Source organism: Anguilla rostrata, chromosome 10 (genome assembly GCF_018555375.3).
Source record: "Anguilla rostrata isolate EN2019 chromosome 10, ASM1855537v3, whole genome shotgun sequence".
NCBI classification, from domain to species: domain Eukaryota; kingdom Metazoa; phylum Chordata; class Actinopteri; order Anguilliformes; family Anguillidae; genus Anguilla; species Anguilla rostrata.
In genome coordinates, this window is record NC_057942.1 from 6,466,675 (window position 1) to 6,477,509 (window position 10,835).

Consider the following 10,835-nt stretch of genomic DNA (forward strand, 5'->3'; position numbering starts at 1 on the left):
ACGGCGCGAAAAGCACGCTTACGATTAGCACGCCGCGCGTTTTTTATATTTAAGGACGGCGTTATGAATAATTTGTCGTCGCCTTTTTGACAAGGACGGTCGCTCCCATCGGCCCCCGAAGTGATTCACGTCGCTGACCCGACAGCAGTCTTGTACCAGGGGGGAAAAGGCCTGTTATGGGACGCCGATAGCCTTTAGCTCTCATGGCCATCCGAGGGACAGCCTTAAAAGACTATTGTCCATGAATTATCCGGCTATGCAATATCGGCTAGTCTATTTACCTGTATGTATTCTCTATCTACAAACCACATTGGTATGCCCGTGTGTGTACTGCCGTCAACTACCGAATGCATTTCCCACCCTATTTTTGTTCCCCAGTTTGGATATTTCTGGATCACTACTATAGACCAATGACATGACCTCAGGGCAAGAATGTCAGAATATTTGGGGTGGGGGGTGGGAGGCAGTGGGGGGGCCAAACACTGAAGAAAGTATGCATTGGGAGTTCAAATTTTTGAAAAGGGGGGATTTGGGGGTGGGGGGGGTTTGGTGGGCAGTGCTCTACAGTTTACCCCAGTAAGCCAATGCACAGTGATATCAGTGATATCATTTTTGTACACTTTAATACCACATAAATGAGTCAATCAGTGTGGGTGAACTCATGCAACATGTGTGTATGTATTATTTATGCAAAAAAAAAAAAAAAATGACGTGACTCCAATCAGCAGTTGATTATGAATTATACACTTCTTTGCTGGGCTGAAGCTAATCTGCACTTCATATTAGGAAACTTGACACTTTAATAAGGAACGCCATTATTAAATCAAGGGGATATAAAACAAATGATTGGGGCCGATTTTTTTTTTTCTACAAAACAATTTCTGAATCTGGAGTGTTCTTAATTCGCCGCTAATGATCGGATCGGGCCTGGCATTAGCTTAACTAGAGCCTGCATTTCATTCTCTCTCTCTCAGACCACATCCCAGGAAATGAAGTGCTACGTTCAGCTCGGTAAGTGTGTGGGGGCTGTAGAGCCTGACGCTGTGCACAGCAGTTCATAACCCTCTCCAGAACGTGCTGTTGTCACGGGGATAGCCTGGCCGCTCCATCACACGTTTTTATTTTGCCAAAAATATTGGACGTACTTGGTAAAATTGTCAGTTTAACAATATCTTACTCTGGACAGAGTACATTTTGTCCCTCTTGGATCGACAGCTTTGTTCAAGTTCGACTAGCACTGAACATCGTACCGTCTATGTGTGCAGTATATGACTGTGCAGTTTCCATTCAGTTCATTTTTATTTATAAAGAGCTTTTTTTTTTTTTTTTTTTTACAGAGACACTGTCACAAAGACGCCTTACAGAAAAAACAGGAAATAGGAAAAACTTGGTAAGCCAGGCCTGAACCCGCAAAAATCCAGCAAGTGAGGAAAAAAGACTCCCCTGTGAGAAAAGAAACACTCATACATTGGTTTAAAAAAAAAGTTTTATTTTTTATTTTATTTTTTTACTCCCAGGTGAGAATAAATCTGAGCACTTTGGATCTAGAGGGAGAGCCTATCCTCCACTGGCCAGGTCTGGTGTCAATAGATAAAAATGAGCTAAATGGTGAACTGGTAAAGGGAAATTCATCAGGGCAAACGGACAGAGTGGTCAGGCAGATTACAGCCTGAGGTATTAAACTAGCAGGTAAAATAAAAACGGTGCATGAACGTGTAAACATTGAGGGGTATTGAGGATTATTTCGCTGATAATAAAGGCCAAAACCATCACCATAGGATATTATCTGACCCATAAACATTATGTGGGTTTTTTTTTTCCAACATGATCATTTTTTAGTTCAGTATGACTGAGGAAGGTTCTACTTTAAGGCACACTGCACACAGAAACTCTCTCTCTCTCTCTGTGGTAAGGTGGACTATACCTGACCTTGTCATAAATATTAAAGTTCCCCCAGTTTCCAACCTTGATTAACAGTGACTGAACCTGTTATGGAGTAAGGCCGGGCACACCCGTATTCATCTCAATGCCGCGGTCTTTCGCGGAGGCCTGTGTGAAGATGAAGGCGGCTTTTTTTGTCGGTGGCGTTTCTGAAGCCAGGTTAATTGGGGTCGGTTGTTAATGTGCGGGGAATGGCAGGCGTTGGGCAGCGATGTTGCCGAAACAGGGGCCCGACACCTTTGCCCGCGTTCAGGTTAATCTAAGAGGAGGGCGGAGGAATGTATCAAAGCAGCGCCGCGGCGGTTTAATACACGAGCCGCACCTACCTCAGAGAGTAATTCAGCGCATTCGTTAATTCATTACGTAGAGAGTACCTCAAATGGAAACGCTCTCCGTTCGCAGTTTGTGCTTCGCAGCTCAAATGAGTAGGATACAGTTGTGTTCTCTTCTTCGCGATATGGCGAGGAATGCGTGGTGTGTGGAGGTATGAGACCGGCTTCGGGCATTTTCAGTGAGGCTCTGGATTTTGTGCTTTCGCTGTTTCCCTCAGGCAGTAGTGCTGGTGTAAGGTCATATGACCCCCCCCCCCCTTCCCCCCCGCTCCCCCCTCCCCCTCAGTAAAATGACTGTGCTCAGATAATAGGCCTTTGCAGCTCTATACGTTTCCTTTCTCCTCTTATGAATTTTGCCATTCTGAAAGTGGCAGCTGGCGCCTTGCTGAGAGATTCTGAACTTGGCATGGCTTAAGTGTTTTTCTTTCATTTTCAAAAACGCTGCGCTCTTTGAATTTTTCGCTTCAAGCTCCGAAAGCTCAGACTTCGGCTTTTGTTGGACTGATCACGTGCCAGCTTCTGTTCCTATTTATTCAAAATCCTCAAAAGAAAAGTCTATTTCTCAATTTTTTGCTGCTATACTGCTTCTCTGAACTCTTGGCGGTTGGTTCAAACTACAGCGGATGCCATCTCCTTCCCGGACCATTTCTAAAAGGACAATAAACTGCATTTTCAGTACATTTCAAACTGGCAGAAATGTAGGTTTTAGCAATCAATCGAAGGTCTTGCCCACTGAAACTTGAAGTGGACCAAGCCATGTTTTGCTACTTTCTACCGATACTCGGCAAACCCCCCAATTGTGTAAAAAAATTTTTAAATGTATGCGCTAATGCTGATGTAGCAGTCACTTCTGATAAGTGAAAGCAATGGAGTTCTAGAACACTGACTTGGAAATTTGAAATAGAAACATTCCAGAAAACCTACTCACTCAAAGGGTTATATTACTCCCTCTGTTATTCCGATGATGCAAATGATTACCATTGCAAAATAATCATAATGATAACGGAACAGGACAGATCACCATTGTGGAATCCTGAAGCTTGATAACCTTGTAATCCAACCTCGCTTTAGGTAAAGAAGTTTGAAATGCTCAGCATCAGTCTAGATGTACCAGCATCTCAGCAGACGAGGACAGAGGAAGTGACAGTCGAAGACCGCACGCTCCTTGAATTTGCTGACAAGATTGCAACTTTTCCCAGAACATTTATTTGGAGCAAGTGACACTGAAAACAATAGCAACTTGGAATTTAGCCACATAAATATAGCCTTATGCTTTGGAAGAGATGGTTCAAGGATCCTTTATAGTCAGCCTGCTTGGCTCAGCCAATTGTGAATGGTCACAACAATGAATGTCAAACTTTAAAGGACATATTTTATTAAAGTCCATTTGGGGACATGAACAACTCACAGATTTATACCTTTCTTATTTCTCAGAAATTCTTTCTAAAACTATTATAAATATATATTTAAATGGCAAAGCAATTTGTGAGTGACAGATGTTTGTAAATGCGGATAACATTATGAACTTTCAACATTTACAAAAAGCATTATGGGGGAAACTAAGTAAAGAAACTGATGCTACTTACTGTTGTTTTTAAGAACTTTACATTTGAACTGTACAAATTCTGGTGATACAGTCCCAAAGTGCATTTTACCTAATACATTATAAATTCTTTATGAATGCTTATCACATATTCTTAAATCATGTATTAAATATACATTTTCCTTTTCACAAAACTGGGTTGTCAAATTATTTGATAAAATGGTATTTGCACTGATAAATGTCGCATTTTGTCATGTGTCAGGTTAATTTTATATTGTAAGGATTTTTATACTAAGTCATCATTTGCTAATATAATGGACGTTCTAAACACAAAAGAACACCGAGGTTTGTTTTATGGGTTAGAGATGTAAGTTGACAGCCATGAACTGAATATGAAGAGTTTTTGTCTACATATTACATTAATTTTACAAATAATTGCATGGCTTGTGATGTCACGCTGTGACATTTTAATTAAAACTTACCAGATCAGAAGTCACGGAAGGGTGTACTTTTGCTTGATCAATGCAATTGTAGAGCATTTTCATTAACTGGATTTGTTATGCTTAAAAAACTTTTTAGTCCAAAACATCCACACAGATTAATCGTTGTTCCAGTAAAGAGAATATGGGGAAGATGGGGCGGTGTAGAGTTCTGGACAAGGAGACACATTTGCCATAAAAATAAAAATTAATGAGAAAGTTTATCAATACCAACATAAACCCGACTTTTACAAGGCACTGATATTAATGGACCGAAAAACCACTGAGAGAGAGAGTCTGAGCGTCTCCTGATTTATAGCAAAAGCAATTATGTTTCACCAGTGTACCTGATTTTGATGGGAGAACTGGTGCAGGTAATTATAAAGAGTAATAAAAGAGCCGGCCTCAGATATGAATCAGCGCGTCAAAGGAAAGCAATGAAAGACAAACGGACGTGCCGCATCACCCATCACCCTTCGCTCTCGCTAAGTTACCGTTTTAAATCCCGACGAAAAATTTTGGCGGTCGCGGTGTATCGTCACAGAGTGTTGATTAAGCCACAGATGCTTTCCCCAAAGCTACCGGGTACTGCCACAGCCTCTGATCAAACCCCCCACCCCCCTTAAAGCTTTAAGTGAGGTAGTATATGAATATGTGCTGATATTTTGTGACAAAATCTTTAACTTGACAAATTAATTTCAATGATTGATGTTAAACACGTAATTCATGACTCCGCTTTTAACCTGTACACACACACACACACACACACACACACTTTAATTACTGTTATACTACTTTCTCATTCCCTATTTTATGTTTGTAAACAGATTGTCAACTACCTTGTTGGGTAACTTGGTGCTTTATGGCAGGTCCCCCTTGCAAGAGAGATTTTGATCTCTGTGGGGTATTCTTGTTGAAATAAAGGTTAAATAAAAATCATCGAAAATAAAGAGATATTGCACATACTCTTGATGAATACGGGCCCAGGTGTTGCTTTGTAGTGGCAGTTTGCTCTGATGGGAAATCCTGATGAAGGGAGGACAGTGAAAAACACGACAGAGGTCAGTGGGACCCCCCCCCTCAGGACGGTCATCACAGGCCACACCTGTCTGAGCCCTGTGGGGGGGAGGGGGTTGGGGTTGAGGGTGGGGGTGTGTTTGCCCGTCCCCATCTGCAACCAGACCAGCTGCTGCCGAAAGGTCTCAGGCACCCGCCAAATTATAACAGGACAACTGGGGAGGATGATATCACACACACACACACATACGCGCACACACAGACACACACATAAACACAAACACATACACACGCACATACATCCATATGCACACGCATGCACACACATGCACACGCTCAAGCACGCACACACAAACGCATGTGCACACAAACACACACGCATGCACACGCACGCATGAAAACACACAAGCACACACACAAACAAGCGCACACACACACGCATGTGCACACATACACAAACATGCGTGCACACAAATCCAAAAGGACACACCTTGCGTGGCGGTGGCGGTGTGAGGGATGGGAGCGTGCAGATTTAGGCCAGGCCCAAAATCCACTCCTGGAACATACAACAGGCCCTCTCTGCCTCATCATTCGGTCCAATCACAGCCACCTTCCGGAAGGCCATTTCCACAGCGCCTTTACAGCGTGCTGGGGGACCAATCCCAGTTCAGCGTAATTCCCGCCGCAGGAACCAAACAGCAATTCCAGCCTCTCTTTCTTTCTTTCTTTCCCTTTCTTCCGAAGAGAGGGGTCACGAAAGAGCCTCCCACGTAGAAGAGGTCAGCTGCACTTTTTCTTTCCCTCTCTTTCTCTTTCTCGCTCCCCTTCCTCTAAAGCCTCCCTCTCTCTCTGTGTGATTGTAATTAAAGATAGAGACCCACAAGTCTCTCCCAAAGAAATAATTACACGGCGACACCGAACCGGGGGGGTGGGGGGGGGTCGGGTTTGCTGTAAGACCGCGATGGGTGTCTGGCTGGTCGAGTGGCCGGCAGAGACCGACACCCGCTGGGCTGTGGGCAGGGGGAACATTAGGTTCGCGACCCTCTCTCTACCCTCTGCACCTCCCCAAAGCCCTTCCACCGCACACCTGATTACTGCATGTGCACTTTTTCCCTCTGGTATCGCCTTCCCAAGGGCACCCATGGATAGCAACGGGGGGGAAAAGAAGTGGTACAGAATATATGAACAGCAACAAACTGACTTTAAAGAAAGAGAATAGAGGTCATTGTAACTTGGGTTTCTCAAGTCCTCGCGTAAATACTGCGTTGTACCCGCGCCGAGCTGCGTAGGCCACGGTATGCCAGCAAGCATATCAGATAGCAAAATGAAGGCCCTGTTTTATCATTTTTAAATTATCTTCTGTTTAAAAGAGAATGCGGCATGATTCATCTTCTTGAGTGTTCGCAGCTTTTACAAGAAAAACTTCAAGCCTCCCATTTCTCTCCTCCGCTTTTGTTTGTTATGTAAAAATATATATAAAAGTCACAATTGAGCTATGCCACGGTTTTGCTTTATTTTGTTGTTGCAGTGGATGTAAATGTTAAGGTGCAATCCAATCAATAAAGCACATTAAATCTGTAAGGCACACATACGGCGTATAGGGCAAGCAGTATGTCATCCGGTTAAAACTGTCAACTGCAAACTGTTTTTTAAAAAAGGCAATTTAAACTTTTGCTTGTCGAGGGTGGGTTTTTTTTTGTTATTTTATTTTTTTTTTTTTGGTGAAACTGTGGTTCTTTAGCTTGCAGAAGCAAACCCATTTGAATTCCGGAGTGCGTAGTTACTCCATTTTTCAAAATGGCATCCGCTTCCCACTCATGGACGGGAAAGTCAACTCAAACTTAATTCTGCGGCACCATGATTAATGCTCACTGGGATATGGAGTTTTTTTTGTCAGGATTTGTTCAATTTGAAGCAAACTGCGGCTCATTATTCCAAATGTGTTTCCCCCCACAATTAAGAGCCTTGTCATCTGCAGCTACTAGTCTTGATTGGAGGCATTTTTTTCAAAAGCACACAGGGGTACTGGAACGTAATTCCAGAACGGGATGATATTACACATGACCGTTCCTTTGTGTTCCGCCATTGAGCAGATGGTCTTGTTCTGAGAGACATGCAGGTTCTTTACACACTCTCCATTTGTACTGCTGGTTATTTCACTGAAGCAATTCAGTCGAAGGACATTGTTCAAGGGTACGAGAGTCTGCCTTTGTGATTTCAAGGACGTATTCCTGAGACTAGCACCAATGTGGTCCCCTTCTGCAACTCACTCTGGATAACAGTAAGTGTTGCGCTAAGCGTAACTGTAATGTTAAGTCATGTAATGCCGTAACTAGGCATTGAACCTACAACCTTGGAGATCAAATCCCCTAACCGTTAGACCACAATGCTACTGACAGACACAGATGATGTCATTTCAGGACTTGTAACGCTGTCGTCAGTCAGTTCTGCCAATGAGATTGTGGGATGACGTTCTTGAGTTCACCTCAACCAAAATGAGGGGGCCACAGTATTATTACGACTTCTGTCTGTAGCGTATTATTGTTCAAAATTGCAGTTTAAATATGGTATCCAATTCCAAATTTCATATTCCAAATCAATAATATGAAACTTCATTTAGAACTATTACTCTATAATCACTACAATTATCATCATCATCATCATCATCACCAACATTATCATCATCATAAGCAACTATTTTGTTCTTATAATAAAATTAGTAGTAGTAGTAGTAGTAGCAGCAGCAGTAGTAGTAGTATTAGCAGTGGTAGTAGCAGTAGTAGTAGCGGTAGTAGTGGTAGCAGCAGTACTAGCAGTGGTAGTAGTAGTAGTAATAGCAGTAGCAGTAGCAATAGTAGTAGTAGTAGTAATAGCAGTAGCAGAAGCAGTAACAGCAGTAGTAGTGCTAGCATTGCTGGTAGTAGTAGTAGTACTAGCGGCACTTGCGTAATCTATCTCAGTCAAGCACTCCCTCCAGACGCAGGTGCTGATATATCCGGTGTATATTTGAAATACCTGTGCTCTGAATCTTTGAGGCTTAACATCTCTTGCGCAGAATTTGCTGCGCTGCCTGTCAGCTTTACTTCTGAAGGCAGGACCCCGGTGTGGGACGGGGGGGGGGGACGGGGGGGCTATTAAAAGCCTTTAATAATGCAGCCGATATAAGGAAAAGTCTTTAGGCCTGCTTAACATCATCACTCACCCCACGGCAAAGTGGATAAATTTAAGCTTCCAGTCCCAGAGTTACTAAAAGACTGCTGTTTGGGTCGTATTCTCTCTCTCTCTTCATTATTGTTTGTCTCGTTTCCTCGTTTTCTTTGTTTTACTTTTGTCCACTGCATTAGGATCAAGTGCACATCCAATACAGCAACCAAATACAGATTTTCTCAGTGTCAGTGACTTTTTAAACACTCATTTACTTCACCTCCCATTTGGCACACGTATCTTTCATGTGAATATATTAAGCAATTGCTAACTGTTGCATTTGGATTTGCATAATTTCCCTTTTAAAAAAGAAAACCATTGAGAATATTGAAGCAGTATTCACCAATTCACTGCTAAAATGTCGCCTTCATGCTCTCTTTGAAATTCAAACCACCCGTCATTTTCATGAAGACCACGTGATTGTCTAAAACTAGATTCTTCCATGGTGTTAGAGCGACTATCAAATCCATCAATCAGCATTCGCTGCCACCACCTACAGATTAGATCAGTTGGTATAGTCATATAATAGTTCAATGATTTTTATAGAATGAGCTGAATATACATGACGCATGGAGAAAGTTTTTTAAATTAGAGTCACTCATTTCATGGTGAGATGCTTATGTGGAAGACTAATGAGTCTGCTAAACACAAGATTTGTTTGCTTTAAAAATGCATTAATATCTATGTGCAACAAAGCCCTTTATCTCTCAGCTAGTATAGCATAATTTTGTGTGATTTAATCAATTACGCTGAATTCCCCGTTGTGCAGACAATCAGGGTTTCTTAACAAGGTAACGTGAAGTGAGGAATCGTAAAAATGCATAAACGGCCTGTTTAATTTGTGGAAAAAGCATTTTCATTTAATGCATCGCAGTGAATGTCAGTTTACCACCAGTTTCTCGTCGTTCCATACCGTACGTTATGATACCAACACATTTTATGCGAAATAGAACCAAAATATGGTCACTGTCCTCTTTCAGTGTAAATACTCACTGGTCAACACTACTTGTTGCAAACAGGTTTTTTAAATAATGATGGAAGACAAAATACAATAAAAACAATTGTCCATAGGATTGTCCAAAACCTAGAAAACTAGAAAACTCCAGATTGCAATACAACACTGCCAATACCAAAATACCATTCCAAATTGTTATTTTTATTCTATGTGTTCTACCTGTAATCACATGCTTTGAACTCCAGCTGTTAGTACCGATTTTTTTAATTTAAAAACCTGTAACACTATGAAAGCACTTTTATGAGCAGCAAGTTGCTGATTATTCTCAGTAGTACAGAATAAGATGAGGTACATAAGGAAATCACCTGTTATATAATGAATAGTAAAGAGAGAGAGATATCTGTTGGCAGGCGTCAGGGGAAACAGTGATGTGCTCCTGTACAATATATCCTAATATTTTCATTTTTAACTGCTGTAGCATCAGGGAATGCTGCAAAACATGCATATGCAAAAATCCAGACCTTTGGGTAACACATGACTCCATTTCGGGGCTAAATGAAATAGCAATGAAATATTCATAAGGGAAAATGAGATTTAACCTGGTGTTGGCCACATTGAAAGTAATGCCTAGAAATGGTTCTGGTAGGAATTTGGCTTAAAATCGGAAGGTCACAAAGAGAGCCCCTGAGCAAAGTGCCTACATTCTTGAAAAATCATATTCAGCAACGCATCAAAACCTTTTTCCATTAGCATATATGCACTACTAACATTTGCTAACATTAGCAGACAGTCTGAGAAGTACTCAGAAAACAAAATGGCAGCCAAAGGCGCTTCAACTACACGTCTGGCCCGGGATAATTAAGTCGATCGTCATTTAACTCACACATGAATTGCACAATGTGTTCAGTAGGTCTTCGGTTAACGCGTAAGCTCATTTTGCACATTTTGTTTTGGTTAAAGCCATTGTTGTTCACTGTAATGTTGTAAAGCTAGCATTGCATATTACATTGTGTAATGTTGTACATTGTATATTAGCTAGCAAGCTACTTGCATTGTATAAATCCATGTAACCAGTGTTGCTGAAACAGAAACATATCTCCAGCACAATGGTCTAGAAATAAACCCCAAAACAGAATTGTCAATGGGATATATATACTGAGGCAGGGCTGGGGGTGGCCACTGCTCACATGATGAACAGACAGAAAAAACACAAAAAGAAGTGTTGACTTACCGTGTTTTATTAGTCCAAAATGCCAAATCGATATAAATCTCCAAAACACAAAGGGGCCAATCCAAACCAAACACCTTGAAGGCAAGGGAATAACAAAAACAAACAAAAAAAGACAAAGAAAAAACCAAACACA

At 41.6% G+C, this 10,835-nt stretch overlaps 1 protein-coding gene across 1 annotated transcript in view; it reads right to left on the bottom strand.

Moving 5' to 3' along the window:
* Positions 1–10,835, bottom strand: part of galnt9 (polypeptide N-acetylgalactosaminyltransferase 9) — a 116,672-nt gene extending 105,837 nt beyond the window's left edge. Inside the window, exon 1 of the mRNA XM_064353700.1 lies at positions 10,703–10,835. The gene's annotated coding sequence lies outside the window, so the exon portion shown is untranslated. The remainder of the gene's footprint in view (positions 1–10,702) is intronic.